The following is an 18,375-nucleotide window of genomic DNA, read 5'->3' on the forward strand; positions in this document are numbered from 1 at the left end:
TAATTTCTATTGCTCTATCTTCAGGTTACTAATCATTCCTTCTCTAGTCTCTAATACAGTGTTAAGCCCATCCATTGAATTTTTAATTTCAGATTTTATACTTTTTACTTCTAGGGTTTCCATATGCTTCTAGTTCTTTCCTAAGATCCCTATCTATCCACTCACTGTGACTGAATTTTCACTTATGTTTCAAATATATTTATAATAACTACTTTAAAATCTTTGTGTGCTGATTCCAGCATCTGAGTCACTTCAAGGATGGTTTCTACTGAAAGGTTTTTTTTTCTCAATGATGGGTCATATTTTTCTGCTTCTTCACATGCTTGATAATTTTTTATTGTAAGATAGACATTTGGGATAATACATTACAAGGTGTGTTGAGTATTTAAAAGTTGTATTTTGTTCTAGAGGAAACTTTTGACCTTATAGGGCTTTGTTTTCTTTTTCAGGGTGGATCTAATTGTTAGAGTGGGACTGTATCAGTTTTGTCCTTATTCTTGGCATATGAGCCTTACTCTAAGGTATGGTCCTTACTCCTTAGGGTGGCCTTTCTGGGGTCTCGAATGAATTCCCGAAGTGCCTGGTGAGGTCTCCTCTCTCTGGTAGGGTCAGGAATCCAACACCTCCCAATACATGAATGCTGGTTATCGCCACTCAGCTCTCAGCCCCAAGGCAGCTGCTGTACTTTAGGTTTTGTGGAGTCTTGTCATGTGTACAGGAGCCCAGCTCTCAGCCAAGGAACTTTCATGAATTCCATACAGATTTTTGGGGGCCCATCCTCTGGTATCTTCCCTTTTCTTGATACCCTGACCTGCAATGTCTAGTTGCCTCAGTAATGTCAAACTCCAACCTCTCCCTTCTCAGCCTGGTGAGACCCCCAAGCTGTGCCTGGGCTCCACGTACCTCTCTGCACCGTGATTGGAAAGCTTCTCCTATGCAGAAAGTCAGAGCAAATGTGGGCCTCATCTCCTGTGTTTTTCTTCTCTCAGGATCACAGTCCTGTTCTCTCTGCTGTCCAGTGTTTGAAAACTGTTGTTTCATATATCTTGTCCAGTTTTCTAATTGTTCGTGGTAAGAGGGCAAATAGCATACCAGTCGCTCCATCATTACCAGAGGTGGAAGTTTCCCCTGAGTCTGTTTTTGAGTTTGATCCTTACTGTGCATCCATCTCCCAGATTTGTTATGAGTATTTTATGATATGGAATTTTCCTTACAATTGTTCTAGAAGTTTGTCTTCATGGGGAAGTTTATCCTTCTTTAAAGGAAATAAATATATTCTGGCAGTGCTGCAAGAAGCATTGGCTGGAGGATCCAGGAAACGAGGGTTTTCAGCGCAGCTGAGCCATTACATGGCTCTGGGCTTTGGGCAAGTAACTTGTCTTTTCTGAATCACAGCATCCTCATCTGTAAATAAGGGAGTTGGTGAGCTGGAAAGTCCAGCTATAAAATCCTGCCATTCCATGCAAATAAAAGTGGTTCCTACTTTGTAGAGACCATAGCATAAAACAAAACAAAACAAAACAAAAACAACCAAAAAAGCCCTATAGAAATTCCTAGATGCTTTACGATGAAAGAAAAATTCCTGAATGGTATTATGTCTGGGTACCTCTAACACAAATACTAGTTTTCAAGACTTGAGGCAAGTGATTGATTAAAAACATAATTTCCCCATAATGTGTCAGTTGCTCATCTCACATGGATCCTTTTGACAACTATTTCTTAAACAAGAGAAAGATGAGACTGATAGCAACAATTTGGGTGGCTGGTGTTACATCCTGCAATAAGAATGTCATTTGAATGAAATGAGATTATAAGAGTTTGCTGCTAAACTCTGAACAAACCACATCATCTTGCAGCCTCCCAGAGGATCTGCCAATGGCAGTTTGGTGACTCTCACTGAAACACTTATAATGTGAATTGAAGTGAAAAGACAAAGAAAGAAGAACAGAGCAATTATTCCACTATAAGCAAAAGGTACCTTAAATTAAATAATCTTTAGCAGTTAAGCAAACTAATCCACCCACAGTTTTTTCCTATCTGTCACCTACTTGTACATTGTAATCTTCATTGCTAGGCTGAGTTAAATTTTTTTTCTACACCAAGTCAGAAAAATATGAAAAGCAAAAGAATAGTCATTGTAATGATGATGATTTTAATCTGTATTTATTATAATCTATACTTATACTTTTCACTTTGAGGTTTATACTTGTTTTTCACAGTTGAGTATTAGGGTCACTTTCAAGTTTGAAATGTTTTTGAAAGACTTATTTCTCACTTTTGTAATCTGTGGATATCCTTGGCCAAAGTTTTGCAAATGTATTTTCAAAACAGCTAGCAGCTATGATACACTGTGAGAGACGAAAAGCACTCTGTGGTCTTCCTGCTACAAATGCAGAATCTGAATCTACAACCTACACTGAGGAACATTCTTCCATGTAACTGGCCTGTATTCTTCAAAAATGTCAAAGTCAAGCATCACATAAAACTGAGGAACTCTTCTAGATTAAAGGAGATTAAGGAGATACGAAAACTAAATGTAATGCCTAATTCTAGGCTGGATTCTGAATCAAGGGGAAAAGTAGCTAAAAAGGACATTATTGGGATTGTGAAAATCTAAATTGATTTTGGAAATGAATGCACAACTATTTGATGGTACTGTGAATAACGACTGTACACTGTGGATGACTGTAAAGTATGTGAATATATCACAATAAAATTGAATTGGAAAAAAAAGTTTAGATTTAAGAAATGAGAGATGTGGTAGTTTGGAGCTGTTGTGTACCCCAGAAAAGGCCATGTTCTTTTAATCCATTCTTGTGGGTTCAGACCTATTGTGGGTGAGACCTTTTGATTAGTTTGTTTCAATTGAGATGTGACCCAGCCCATTCAAGGTGGGTCTTAATCCTTTACTATAGTCCTTTATGAGAGGATAAAAGGCAGAGAGATTTGGAGAGAGAGGGAGAGAGAGAGAGAGGGAGAGAGGGGGGGGGAGAGAGAGAGAGAGAGAGAGAGAGAGAGAGAGAGAGAGAGAGAGAGAGAGAGAGAGAGAGAGAGAGAGAGAGAGAAATGCCCTGGAGATGCCAAGACAGAACCCACAGATTCTCAGAGAGAAAGCCATTGGAATCAGAAGCTGAAAGCAGTGAAATCTGGGAGCAAAGGACCAGCAGATGCCAGCCATGTGCCTCTAACAGAAGAACCCCGGATGCCAACAGCCTTTCTTCAGAGAAGGTATCCTCTTGTTGATGTCTTAATTTGGACATTTTCATGGCCTTAGAACTGTAACTTGTAACTTAATAAATCCCCATTTTTAAAAGCCAAAAATAAAAAGAGGACATTATTGGGCAAGTGATGAAACCTGAATGTGGACTATGCTTAGATAATGATATTGTAGCAATGTTACATTTACTGAGTTTGATCATTGAATTGTGGTTAAATAAGAGAATGTCTCTGTTGTCAGAAAATGTACACCAAAGTATTTAGAGATAAAGGGACATGATGTATCCAGCTTCCAATGGTTCAAATAAAAATTCTTTCTCTCTCTCCAAAAAATTGGCACGTCTTGGAAAAAGAGTATATCGGAGTTCCTTGTACTATTCTTACAACTTTTCCCTAAGTTTGAAATTACATCAAAATTAAAAGTTAACCCCCAAATCAACTAAACAACTAACAGATTAATTTTCCCCATTAGCTTACATGTCCATCAGAGATTGGGAAATCCTTCATTTTCTTTGGCAGAAAGAATAAGAGCATAGGCTTTTGAGCCAAAAGATTAATTTGAATCCAGACCCCCTGTGTGACCTTGGGTGAGTTACTTAACTTCTCTGACCTTCAGTTCTCTCCTCTACAACTTAGGACTGAGAAGTACCATCATTAAAAGCTCTTGTAAGAATTAAAGGAAATTAATTAAGCAAACAGTTTTATTTGGTGCTCAATACATAGAAAACCTTCAATAAATAGTAGCTCTCATTGTTTAATCTGATCAAGGCATTTCTAATAGTACCATACAGACCAGCACTGAACAACAGACATCAAATGCCAGCCACATACACACACAACTTAAAATTTCTCCCTTTTAAATAAAGTATAAATAGTAAAAAGATGCAGGTGAAATGAATTCTGATATGATTTTATTTAACCTAATATATCCAAAATATTATCGTTTCAAAATGTACCCATTAAAAAATTATCAAATTATTTTACCTTTTTTTCTTACTAAGTATTCAAAACCAGGTGTGTATTCCAGCACCTTTCCATTTTTTTAGTCTCATTTCAAGTGCTCACTAGCCACCTGGGGTGAGTGGCTGCTGCCTTTGACAGCACAGGTATAGACGATAAGAATCAGATGCTTTTTCAAATTTCACATTTGTCATTTTATTTCCCTACAAACTACTATCATGAGGACTGAGAACAAATACATGAATATATTTTATTTAGCAAAGTTGTATCCTTTTACTTACTACATGTACTCAAGGAAATTCCTATGTACCCACAGCTCAGCTATGACCAAAATACTTCATTTACTCTGCATTCCTCTGTGGGTGGGATTGTAAGAGATGTGCAGGGAAAAGAAGGGCTTTCTCTGTGACACCCCATGCAGTAAGAAGTAGAGTGCCCATGAGCTGCTTAGGGATATTCTGGCTTTGCTGTCTGATTCAACAAGGTGACTGGCATTTGGGGAAGGGATTAGAGAATGAAAACACACTTTGGGCTTAGAGCTAGGTGCCTTATTGCTAGAAACTGCCCCCCTCAGAGAGTCCTGGGCTGTATCCTAGAGATCCCTGGGAAGCTGCTACTTCACGCACATCCAGGATCCCGGGTTCTATCCAGCAGTGTGCTGGAGCCGGCTTGAACCAACTCCTCAGAGCCCACAGTGCTCACTTCTTCCTAACTCTGGGTTCAGTGTTATTCTGTTGTTCAGTTGAAATTGGCCTTGATGGAGTATTCATACCATGAAAATCAGTAAATGCCACAAAGCAGGGGTTTTGTTTGTTTGTTTGTTTGTTTGTTTGAGGGCTGGCTTATCAGAACATCACTGGTTCAAGCCTCTATTTTGCTGCTACAAAACACATTCTGCTGCCGATGATCCCTGCAGGGCATCTGCTCTGGTGGCCCCAGCTGCCCCCACTGAGGCAGCCACTGCTGGTGCCACACAGGCCCCTGTCCAGCCCTCACCTGCTCTATTCTTTCATTTCCCTGCTGCAAAAGAACCTCACTTCCGCTTTAACCAACAACACGGTGGCATGTAGTGCCCAGAAGTTTTCTCTACCTTCCCAGCTAAGGGTCCTGAAGGGGCCCACATTCTGAGTTCAAAACACAAAACAACCCAAATGCCCATTAATTGATGCATGAATAAATAGAATATGGTATATTATTCAGCCATAAAAAGGAGTGGAGTACTGGTCTATGCTACAATGCAGATGGACCTTGAAAACATTATGTTGAGAGAAAGAAGCCAGATACTAAAGACCACACTGTATGATTCCATTTGTACGAAATGTCAGAAGAGGCAAATCCATGGAGACAGAAAGGACATCAGTGGTTGCCTGGGATGGGAGGTGGGGTGGGAATGGGAGAGGTTGCAAATGGGTGCCAATCTTCTTCTAGGAGTGACGAAAATGTTCTAGAATCAGCAGTGATGATGGCACAATCTTGTGAATGTATTAAAAAACATTGAATGGTACACTTTAAAATAGTGAATTGTATGGTATGTGAATTATAGCTGAAAAGAAAGAACTGAAATCACCACAACAAACAGACAAAAACACCAACAAACAAAAACCAGCCTGCTGTGCGCCATTGTCTGCCTGCAGAGTTTTCTGGGAGGTGGTTTTCAGCAGAGTGCTGCTCTCTCCAAGGGTTCCTGGGTGGGGGGGAGGTAGGCTGCAGGGGGCAGCAGCTCTCCCTTCCCCTCACTTCTTCCTGGGGAGAAGAGAAGGAGGCTCTCGCTTGGCTTCCCTCTGCTCCCCCAGTCTAAGGGACTCACTGGGCATGGCTGTGGCTGGTAGACAAGAGGAAACTAACGCTGCTGGTGGTGGGTGAAGGAGGACCCTGGGGAGAGAGGACGTGAGCCACGGCCTGGGGGAGGGCCAGGGCCAACCCTTGACATCCTGGTTCCTGAGAGAGCAAGGCGTGATGGATAAGGCTGGTCACTGCAGACTTGCACGAGGCACCAAGCACATCAGAGGAGAGCGGTGTGAGCACAGGCAAGGCGAGGCGAGGCTAGTCACGTCAGGGGCCACGGGAACCCGGGAGAGATGACAAGAACTGAAGCATCTGGGCCTCCAGTGAGGCCTAGAAAATGAGCTGGTCCAGCAGAGGTGACAAGCAAAAGGAGAGGGGGGCAGTCACTTACGGAGATGTTTCTCTCCACCCCCACCCACACCCTCTAACCCTAACTCAAGACCAGCTTAAGTGACCCGCACTCCTGTTACCATTAGAAAACAAGGTTCTAAATAGTCAGGCCTGCCTGATCCTGCATCAGACAGAGAAACAAGTCTCTTTGCTTTGGTGAAAAGGTGAGTTTATTGAAGATGCATCAGCAAGGAACTGGAGGGAAAAAAAGCTTTCCAAGACCAGTTCAGAGTGAGAAGAATTATTTGGGCTTTTATAACCCCAAACAGACAAAGAAATGGCCAGAAGCCAGAAGAAAGCAGAAAGGAGAAAAAAATAGACGAGAGAAAGCTCTTTGGTCAACATCTCCTTGTTATCTTCAGGTCCTCCCCTCATTCAGGCTTGTTTTTCAAGGTCCTGATTATGAGACCATATGGTTACATCCCTCATATCTTACTGCAGGCAATGCTGGGAAAGTTCCTGGGAGCAGAGAATAAGTTTTTGTGTAGAGACTAGAGCAACAGCAAGTTATTTTAACAAAGGCTTTTCATGGTCAGAATAACTCAAAGCTGCTTGAGTGAAGTGATCTTAATAAATAGTTTTTTTTTTCCTCCTATTGGCTATTGAAGACTATACTAAGCATTTTCCAGCTAAAGAATTATATTGAGTATTTTCTACTTATCCAGCTATCACTCCCTTCTCTTCTCCAAGAGTGGGCTGGAATGTTCCTCCAGTGGCTTAAGGAGCCCTCAATTAAGTAGGAGATTGACCTTAAAAAATGGTTGGGACTAAGTCTTATAACCAACATGAGGCTGTTTTAAGGAGGGTGGCTGGAAACGAGGCTCCAGGTGGCATAGTGGGGGAAGGAAAAACGGTTTTCTGATTTCCCTCCCAATTGGACACCTTGGTTAAGCCAGGCAAAAGACTTTCTAAGTCAGGGCGAAATGGAAGGGCATTACAGCACAGGGAATGACTAATAACCTGACCCGCATTTTCAGGGCATTCCCCCATCCCCTGAGCGCCTGGAAGCTTCCAGACATCTCCAATAGATATGAAGAATGGTTGGCTTATATTTTCCCTACATTTAGCTGAGTCTAGAACTCCTCGCCTGGGTCTTCACTTCTTGGCCTGACCTCTTCTTAGGGTGACTGAAAGTGGGGATCTCAACTCCACCTACAAGGGTGTGAGCCAAACCTATGGCCTCAAGGAGAGACCCTACAACATTCCTACACAGGCATCATCTGTGTCTGAATTACCCAGCCCCAAATGACACCGTGAGTCACTGAGCCAGTTCCATCAACTTTCTTTTCAGGATCTTTTCATTTAGGTTCAAAATGTCTCAGAATTTATTCTCTCCTAAGGGCCCCTTATTTGACAGGTATTGTTATGCCATTTTACAGATAAGAAAATTGAGGCTGTGGGTAGTTGAGGGATTTGGTCAAGGCCAAAAGTAAGTATCAGAGAGTCCACCATTCCTACAAACTCAGTGTCCAACATAGAAACCATTCCAGTCTCCCCCTCCAACTCTACAAAAAGCAGCTCCCGGCCTTCACCCTGTCTTAGTACTCATCTTTCAGTCTTGTATAAATGAGCCTAAGTTGCACAGAAAAGCCTCAAATTTCTCACCATTCTTTCAGTACTCAGTAGTATACATAAATTATATTTTAGTATCATCAACCTACTTTCTAATGACTTTTTGGAAACAGGGCACATATCCATAGAGACAAATTCCTTCTGATAGATTTTTAGAAAGCACCACTAAGTTAAAGAACATATGTCAAACACAGTTTAGACAATACAGGGGGGAAAAAAGAATGAAAATGTCTCCCTGATGGAGGAGAATGGTGATGGGGAAAGAAACAAAGATTGGAAATAAAAGCAGTAATTTTAAATTTTTGACAGGATCACCGATGCAACTGTGCCATAAAACATCGCCACAAGCAAAACAGCCACATCAACACAGCTGTGCTGAAATGTCCTGCTGTAGATCAGGGACTGATCAGAAAGTGGAGGGTGAGATGAACAAGGAGACTGACTCAGGTCAGAGAGGGTGAGCCAGGTGGGGTGCGGGGGCTTGCTTTTATTGAGCGTTAGCTGTATCCCCCGGCTGGGGCCACTGTCTGGGTGCCTGGCTAACGCAACAGGACATGTGCATCTTTGATCTGTGTCCTGCATAGACCTGAGAGCACAGGGCATGTGGCAGGCACACAGTAAATGCTTATCACTTGATTGCCTTTCAATCTAGGTAAGAAGCATGCTTGCTTCCTGTCTTGTCAACAGCAACTAATATTTCTTTCCTATTCTTCCTGGTATAAGCTATAATCAATAAGAATACTAATGCCAAGTGATGAGCTCAGAAAGTAAATAAACATGAACATGATGGGTTGGGAATACTTCAGATTTAATTTTCTTTCTTTAATTATATATGCCTATGGAAGATATATATATATATATATATATATATATATATATATATATATATATAATTTCTTTAGAGGGAAGAGAGAGAGAGAATATGAATGAGAAATAAAGCAAATTGCAGGAGTGACTTGGCCTGTAATTCCCCAGAACGTTTTCAGCAAGAAGGAGCAGGGCAGGAGCTCTGCAGAGCATGGGTGGGGGTTATAAATTGGGTGATGGGCTTGTCTTTCGGGAAGGTCTCAAACCACCTTACCACCTCCACAGGGGATAAAACTACCGGCCCTGTGGGTGGGATGATGCTACTCCCTAATCCCATCCACCCAGGGCTGGAAGTCAGTCCAGACATGGAGGTGGTACCTGAGGTCAATACATGGTCACTGCTCAGTCCCATCACTCACCTTGGTGGCAGTCCTGAGTGCAGGGACTGCGTCTTGCTCATCAGTCTATCCTCACAGCCGGCACAGAGCCCGGCACAATATGGAAGTCCATGAATATCTGCTGAATGAATGACTGAGTGAGTGAACGAATGAATGAACTGTTTGTTCAGTCTATGTCTGTGGTTAGAAGAAACTCCCCTTTGTACTTTAGGAATCATTCTCCGTGTTTTGTGAAATTGCAATGTACAACCACCCACACATCGTATATTCCATTCTACCCCAAACTCCCTGTGCTATGCACACATACAAAAACCTCATAAATAACCCACCAAACCCTAGGCCAACTGTAGTCCATCCATCACGGTATGGTTGGAATGTGCTTTGGGAGAATTGATGTTTATTTATGCACCCACAACATAATATTTCAATCCTTGTTAAACCTCAGGTGTTTCTGGCTAAAATCTATTTTTTGAGATATTCTCAGCCACAGTAATATCCTTTTCACACATGATGAAGATTGTTTTCTGGATCACAAAACACAATTACCCCCAAGCAAGAGGTTTTTTTTTTTTTTTTTTTTTAAACAATGACATTTTATTGGCTAATGGTTTTGAGGCTAGAAGTCCAAAATTGAGGTGACAGCAAGGTGAAGTTTTTTCCTCAAAAATCTGTAACATTCTAGCACTGGCTGCTGGCAATCCTTGGGGCTCCTTGGCTTGTATCCCTGCCTCGAGTCCCACGGCGATTTCCTCTCCTTTTTTTTCCCATTTCCATTGACTTCCAGCTTCTAGCTCCTCCCTGTGGCTTTCTCTAACTCCAGCTTCCACTCTCTTTCTTTTTAGAAGGCCTCCAGGAATCCAAATTAAGATCCAACTTCATTTAGTTGGGCCACACCTTAACTAAAAATAATATCTTCAAGAGATCCTATTTACAATGAGTTCACACCTGCAGGAATGCGGATTAAGATTAAGAACATGTATTTTGTTGAGTACATGATTCAACCTATGACAGTGACTATGCTTTATACTATTTGATACTTCACCACAGCAACACACACACACACACACACACACATTAAATGAACTAATATCCTGGATCTTGGGAATCAAAATGAGAGACAACAACATTTCATCACTCAATAGCAGAGAACCAACAAATATATGAGTACAGGATATATCACAGTGCAACTCTGAAGAGAGCCCTCACTTGACTACAAAATGCCAGGTATCTTATTCTGCATTATATTTGCCTCTAAAATATCAATCACTATTATAATTAACTCAAATAAGAATTTGACTCTCTGAGCTGAACTTTGTCAATCTTTTTTTTTTTAACTTTTTATTTCCAAGCAAGAGTTTTGAACTCCTACCCTGACAAGTTTTACGGATTTGACAACCTTATTAGATGGTGCATAGACACCATTTCTAAGGTGCAACCAAAAAGAACACAGCAGGCCTTCGTTGCCCCGGTGTTCAGAGATAAGCCTGTGATGAGGACAACCCAGGGCCTGCTGGGGCTAGGAAATGGCCTTTGGGGCCAGAAGCCCAGTAATAGGCCAGCTTCAGCTGGAGTCCACCTGCAGGTCAGCATCACAAGGAGGGGGGTAACTTGAGCTCCTCCAGCACTTTCTTCACAGTGACATGCCGGGAATGGGGAAAGGCTCCTCCAGCTCAGTTTATTCACTGGCAAGGCCGTGGAGAGAGTCATGTTTTAAATGCATGTCTTAGCCCATTTTATCCTCACAATCCAATGGACTTTGTCCTATCCTCATTCTCATTTTACTGAGTAAGAACCTGAGACCTGGAGCAGTTTGTGAGTAAGGGGGTCAGGAGGGGAGCCGAGGCAGTGAGAGGCCCGGTCACATGCTCCCGGCCTCTGTGCTGTCCTTTCTGGCCAGCTGCGGCCTTAGGACTTGGCACTTCACCTCTCTGATTATTAGTTACTTCATCTGCTAAATGGTGGGTAACTGGATAATAACACCTACTTCATTGGGTTGTGGTAATGATGAAAATGAATAACGTCTAGTGATGCTTGGGCTAGGGTGTCTGCTTGATAAATGGACTCATCATTATTAGGCTACAGGTTGGAAGTAGGGGAAACCTGAGTACAAACTTACATAAAGTTTAATTTATTTCATATATAAATATAGGCTGGACTAACTAAAGATAGAAATATGTTTTTGTTTTCCTCTAAAAATAATTTTTATAAGACATATGTCCCAAGGCTATTTCCTGTGTCTCAGATAGTTCCTAAGACAGCTTTGTATTTCAATAACCATCAATTCAATGCCTGTGTTCAATTGAACTGATAGTTATTGAAGGACATAGAAGGACGATACTCAACTTGGTAGTCAGGTGTCTGAGGAGCCTCCTTGGGATTTATTTGCTTGGTGTTTGTTTACTTTATTTTTTTTATTTTTATTTTTTATTTTTTTATTGAGATATATTCACATACCACGCAGTCATGCAAAACAAATCAAACTTTCGATTGTTCACAGTACCATTACATAGTTGTACATTCATCACCTAAATCAATCCCTGACACCTTCATTAGCACACACACAAAAATAACAAGAATAATAATTAGAGTGAAAAAGAGCAACTGAAGTAAAAAAGAACACTGGGTACCTTTGTCTGTTTGTTTCCTTCCCCTATTTTTCTGCTCATCCATCCATAAACTAGACAAAGTGCAGTGTGGTCCTTATGGCTTTCCCAATCCCATTGTCACCCCTCATAAGCTACATTTTTATACAACTGTCTTCAAGATTCATGGGTTCTGGGTTGTAGTTTGATAGTTTCAGGTATCCACCACCAGCTACCCCAATTCTTTAGAACATAAAAAGGGTTGTCTAAAGTGTGCGTAAGAGTGCCCACCAGAGTGACCTCTCGGCTCCTTTTGGAATCTCTCTGCTACTGAAGCTTATTTCATTTCCTTTCACATCCCCCTTTTGGTCAAGAAGATGTTCTCCGTCCCACGATGCCAGGTCTACATTCCTCCCCAGTTGTTTACTTTAACGTGGAAAAAAGTCAAACTTCCTTCCCCGTCTCCCAGAAGAGGATATTCCATTCATTGATTATCTGATGTGCCCAGGCAAGAGCTGTATCCATGGGATGGCAAGTGCTCCTTGTCACAGCCTCGCAAGGAAGGCATCAGGAATCCCACTTCACAGAGGAGGAACCCGAGTCCCCATGAGGTTCAATAATCTGCCCACAGTCACACAGCCAGCCAACGATTGCACTGGGACCCCAGCTCCCTCCAGCTGCAAAGCCCGTGCTCCATCCAGCTCCAAAGCCCATGCTCTGCAGTAGGTTTTAGAAATCTTTGGACTTCCTCCTTCCAGCAAAAAACAAAACAAAACAAAACAAAACAAAACCCTACCATTTAAATCACATTGGGGATGAAAGATTTAAAAAATTAAAAAATCACATACTTTCCCATCCCCTGATAGTACGTAGGCCAAACATTAGCCATTTCTCATGATCGGAGATCATCGTATGAACATTCATTATCATCCTTCACCATACAGAGCAGGGGACTCTCTTTTTCTACACACAATGCCCCAGTTGTTATGGCTTGGAATATTTTTGCCTTTATATTTACTCTACAGTTTTTTTTCACTGTCATATTTCTACTTTATTTTATGTTTGAAGTTTTTCATAATAAAAAGTTAAATAAACCAGGCTTTTGGTCACCCATGAAAGATTTTACATAAAACAAAGGACTTTTCTCTTTTGTCTACTTCTTGCAAGGAAGAATCCAAGATTTTCAACCACAGTCCACGGTTATCGTCTATGTTTTTTACTAGTACACTGAAAAATTTATAGAAATTGTCTCTTAAGAATATGTATATTATTTCCAACTGGGTTAACCCAAGTTTTTCAAGAGAATATTTGTGAGTATTTACACAAAACTGCCTTTTCATAAGCTAGAACTTTAATTTAAAAATCATCAAACTTTTTTAGAAATAATTTCTACTACAGATTCATTATCAGCCTAGTCTTCAATGACTATATAAGATCTTCTGGTAGGTACTCTCCTTGCATAAAAGTTTCAAGATCATGCAGAAACTTGTTTATTCTGTGATCTGTAATCTGGTTCTGTTGAAAATTATATGTCCTTATCTTCTCTGATCTTCCTTTAGTTCCAATATGAATCTTTCTAGCATTGTATCTTTAACTTGTTTCTTCTTCTAGGTGCATGCTGTAAAGGTTTGCATGTAACTTTTTCCTAGCCATCTCTCTATTTTTCAGCTGAGATCTCTCTTACTGGCATTCAGAGACAATACCTGTTGGTGATGAACTATCCGGACTGGGCTAGTCACGGTATTTACATGCTGCCCACCAGCTTCACTGGCTCACTGAGTATCAGTTCTCAAATCTTTAGGATTAATCGCCAGATTAATTTTAGTAGGTTGGGGTAATATTGCCACGGTAATGGTGCTAGTGTGCATGCAGCTGTGCCTCTCCATCTTCGGCACTCTTTATACTCTGTGCACACCTCCTTCAAATTTCATATGCGTATCGGCTTCTGAAACCCCAATGCCAGAAGATGCATGTCCCAGGCCACCTCCAGGATCAAGTCATTGTCATCTGTTTCTTCTGAGGGAAGCAAAAGTAAGAAAGTCTGATGCTTCAACTGATTTTATTTCTGCAAGTTTCTTTAAGTCTTCATTCACATCTTATTTCTGCAAGTTCCTGCTGCTTCTCATCCAGCAGTTTGGCCGCCACTCCCAGCTCGGGCCCCTCACCCACAGCAGCCTTCAGACCCTGCCTGGGGCTTCAGGAAGGTCCGCAGGGGACTTCCACGGGCAAACACCCCTCCAGCAGCGGACCCCCGGAGCTGACGGAACAGAGGCCCAGGCCTGGAACCCCGCCGGCCCGCAGACGCTGGGCAGAGCACCACAGGAGCCACTATAGGTTATTTTTGCAGAATTATTATAAATTAATTCCAGACAACATATGTCACCCTTAGATATTTCAGTATGTGTCTCTGAATGATGCGGACACTGTCTTACCTAACCACAACACCATAATCACATTGAAAGATGAATGTCATCTGATAGTCCATCTCTATTTGAATTTCCCCCATTGTTCCAGAAAGGTCTTTTATAGCTGGTCAAATTCCCTTTGGAAACTCTTGCCCATGGGGGAAAATAGCTAGCTTTCTTGATGACCCACTGTGTGGTCTGTGCTTCACAGATCCAGCTGATTCATCCCAGGCGTCACCACTATGTATGTATGTGCGTGTGCGTGTGTGTGTGTGTGTGTGTGTGTGTGTGTGTGTGTGTGTGTTGGGGAGGGGTCTCTCCATCTGTTTTATATCCTGTCTCCATGTTGGAATCACTTGGGGAGCTTTTAAAGGATAACAATTCCAACATCCCATCCCCCAAGAGTTTCTGATTCAACAGGTCTGGGGTGGGGGCCTAAGAACTCTTATTTTTAAAAACTGCTTCCAGGTGATTCCAAAGCCCAGTTAGTTCCGTGTCTGCATGTTTGACCATCTCCACCTGTGCAGTAGCAGGGGCACATTCTCTCTCGTTGGGGTTCCTTACCCCTCCACAGGCACTCTGGGAACCTCCACCCCTACTCTGTTTCAGGAGCCACCCTCAGTGGTTTTCTTGGTCTGTGCTCCCATTAAAGCCTGCTTTGGGGAGGCTCCTGCTGGGCCTCTTGTGTCCACCTCCCATCACTGTGCTCCAGCGCTGAAACCTTCACACCTGGCGCACACACATCCTTGGGCCGCGTCTGCTCCCCACCCAAGCTAATGCTGGGTGCTGGGCCGCAGCCACTCACCTGGGCCCGCGACGGGTCCCCCCTGGCATTCCAGCCCTTGTTGCTCACTGCCTCCTGCGGTGGGGGTGGGGGTGGGGGCACCTCCCTCACAGCAGGGCTGCTTGGCCCCCAAGGAGCTGCTTCACTTTCTCCTTTCCTGCACACACTGCTCTCTTCTGGGTCAGATCGGCTGGGTCTGGAGCACGATTCAGATGCAGCCTCCGATTGCACCCACTTCAGACCTTGTCGCTGAATCTGGTTTGTCAGGCCAGTCTCCGTCCGCCGTGGTGCTGAGTTTTCCTCCATAAACAACACAGACCTCCACCCCCGCCCCAGGTCTCACCTTCAGCCTGGTTTCCAAACATCGTTATATCTGTTTGCAATCCTAAGTGTAGACCTCATTCAAGTTCTTTCCCAGGATTTACCCACATGTAAATCAGTGACTAAAATTATATATGAGGGAGGGTGGAGAGATGAGTGTGGCTTGACTTAACGTTCCAGTAATAGCTGAGCCCCAACTCTTGGGCACCTAGGACCCTTGTTGTACCTAATGTTCTTAATTTCTTTAGAGGTTAAAGCTCTCAGAGTTTACATGTAATAAACAGGAAAATCATATTAGTCTTGCTCCAAATACCATCTGTTTCCACTGTACCCCAAGTGGCCAAAAAACAGCATGAGTACTACCAGTTCCATGTCCCCCAGGACATACACAAGGCACACATCACTGATCAATCACAACACCCTTTTCCATGGCCCAAGACAATCACATTTGTCCACCTATCACTCTAGGCAGCTAATCCAAATGGACTGAAGTTGGGACATTAGAGAAAATCGATTTGTTCAACTGACACGCAAGGCGGGTCCCTTCATCTAGGGCAAGTGGGAGAGCAGCCTTGCCAGTGAGATGCCAACGGAGGGGAAGGGAGAGCCCCTGGTTCAGCTGGCTCCTTGTCGGGCCACCCCTGGTGGACTCTTGTCGCCCCACTCTGACCTGTATGAATCAACCTCTTTAAAAGAAGTGAAAACCACAGAGGGTGAGCCCTGAAGTATCTGCACCATAATACCTGTGTCCAGGCCTTGATAAAAGAAGTTACAAGTTAGCTGATAAAATATGACACATGCACATGAGAGTATCACTAATAAGGTCGGACAGTTTATACCAAATGCCAGATGAAGAGTTTCTTCAGTAAGCAATGTCATCAGTATAGGGGCGAAGCACTCCCTCTGGGGTGCAGCATGCATGGATGGCTCCCTGGAAGAAGTGGGATGGACCACAAAGAACAGGAAGGATTTGCAGAGTGGAGAGGAGGGGGCAAGCCCTACTCAGAAGGGAATGGCCTCCCCCGCCATCCCAGTCCCTTGTTTGGAAGAAACTAAAGGGGTGGCACTTCATTTTTGGACACTTGCATTTTAGGGACACTGATGTTACCAGTGAACATAGCCAAGAGGTTACAAGCACAAGCTCCACAGGTGGTCTACCTGGGTCCAAGTCTGATTTCCTAGGCAAGATAGAGTGCTTGCATGTAAAACTGGAATAACAATAGATCTGCCTAATAAAATGTGGTGACAGTGAACCGGAGGACAAACCTAGAGCATAGAGTTTGGCACATAATCTCCTAGTTAATGCTGGTGATGATGACTGTTATCATTAATCAGAAGATTGATCAGTTACTATAACTACATGAGCCATACAGCATCTCTCAAAATATTAAAGGGAAGTTCTTAGTGAAATCATTACTCACAGAAGATGGTTCTCATTTTCTAGGATGGGGCACAGCTGGCATCCACCTGCAAGGCTCACCATATTTTCAGAATTATCAGTCTGACTCTATACCTATCTGTGCCTATCAGAAAATGCACTGAGTTCTGCTTCCCACTCTACTTCTGTTGATACAGAGCAGAGGAAGTTTCCAAGGGCCCTGTTGTCTGCAGAGAGAAAACCTGGAGACTTTGGAGTAAATGTCACACATGGTTCTGTATGTGAGCTCAGCTTCTTTTGAGTTTGCTTAAAGAATTCAAAGGAGATATAAAAGCATCAACGGTTTTTAGCATAAACAAAATGATCACTTCCAAAGTGCTTCTGAGAAGTGAAAATGAGCTTTTAAATATGAATCATTTCTTGACACAATCACTAAGATATGTCGCCGATAATTCTCACTAATGGATGGGTTAAAAATGAATTTATAGCCAGTCTCACATAATGAAAAATGTGTATTCTTTATAATTACTAATGATTTAGAGTAGATCATTCTTCTGCTTAGTAAATGGAATTTTCACATCTTTCATTGTAAATTCAATAAAATGAAGGCCTCTGGATGGTATTCAACCAAAAAGGCAAAATAAGGTAGTTTTAAAAAGATTGTGTGAACAGTGAGCCCCAAGTTAAACCATGGACTATATATAAATGTGCTTTCATCAACTGTAACAAATGTTCCACACCAATGCAAGGTGTTAATAGAGTGGTATATGGAAACGCTATATTTTATGCATGATTGTTCTGTAAGCTCACAATTTCTAATAAAGAAAAGAAGCTCGTGTGCACATGTGTGTTTGTAGCATGCCTTCTCAACTTTTATATTGCTAGGAAGTTTTATAATCAACTACTGATGTGTTCAAATGCAGAAAGGATAGAAATTCCTGGTCAAATTGTTGTTATCAAGTTTTGGGGTTTTTTTTAGCCAGTAATTGAATCTTCAAAATGTTTAACCTACATAACTGTTTTCTTTGAGAAAGCACAAGAAAGAAAATTGAATTCATTGAAAAATTCTCTCCACACTAATAGTCTGGATGTTTACTTAAGCTTTAAACACACACACACGGAGCTCCTCTTAAAAGTGGTTCAAGCCTAAAAAGTTTAGTTTGATTCCAGTACTGTTTTGGAGATTCTCTTACATTCTTTTTAGCCCCAACACAAAAATATGCTCCTGTACGTCAGGCCTTTGGGTATTTTGTTTTACTTATCAAAATATTTGCATTGACTTTTAAATTCTTGTACCAAATTTTCCTTTCTGGGAAGGTCTCTGACTTGGATTTTAAATGTCCCATTAATTAGAATCCGGCTCTGTAATCTATGACTAGCCACGAAGATTGATATTAGCAAAAAGGCTTTGTGATACAGGCTTAATTTACTACACTTAATTATCAGCTATAGATTAGGTGTTAAAGCGTATATCTCCACAGCGAAAGGATGGCCACAAAGAATTGCTACATTCAAAAGAACATAGTGATATTCCCTTTCTTCTCATTTATATTATGCAAATCATTTTACCCTATAACACCACTGATAAACAAAAAAGCTAAAATGTTATTGGGAGATTTCATTATGAACATTCCCATTTTACTCTGCAGATGTAATTCCCGTCTGATTCATCCTAAACTATGGAAGCAGGGACAGTGGAGTGCCCAGCAGCTGCGGGCCCTGGGCCGTGGTGAAAAGCCTCTGTTAGGCGGATGCTGGGGTGTTAGCACCCTTGCTA

The 18,375-nt window shown here is 42.1% G+C and overlaps 1 pseudogene; it reads right to left on the minus strand.

Moving 5' to 3' along the window:
- Nucleotides 1-13,076: 13,076 nt before the first annotated feature.
- Nucleotides 13,077-15,205, minus strand: LOC119509835 (annotated as a pseudogene).
- Nucleotides 15,206-18,375: the final 3,170 nt, after the last annotated feature.

The sequence above is a fragment of the Choloepus didactylus genome, chromosome 15 (assembly GCF_015220235.1).
Source record: "Choloepus didactylus isolate mChoDid1 chromosome 15, mChoDid1.pri, whole genome shotgun sequence".
In the NCBI taxonomy this organism is placed as follows: Eukaryota; Metazoa; Chordata; class Mammalia; order Pilosa; family Megalonychidae; genus Choloepus; species Choloepus didactylus.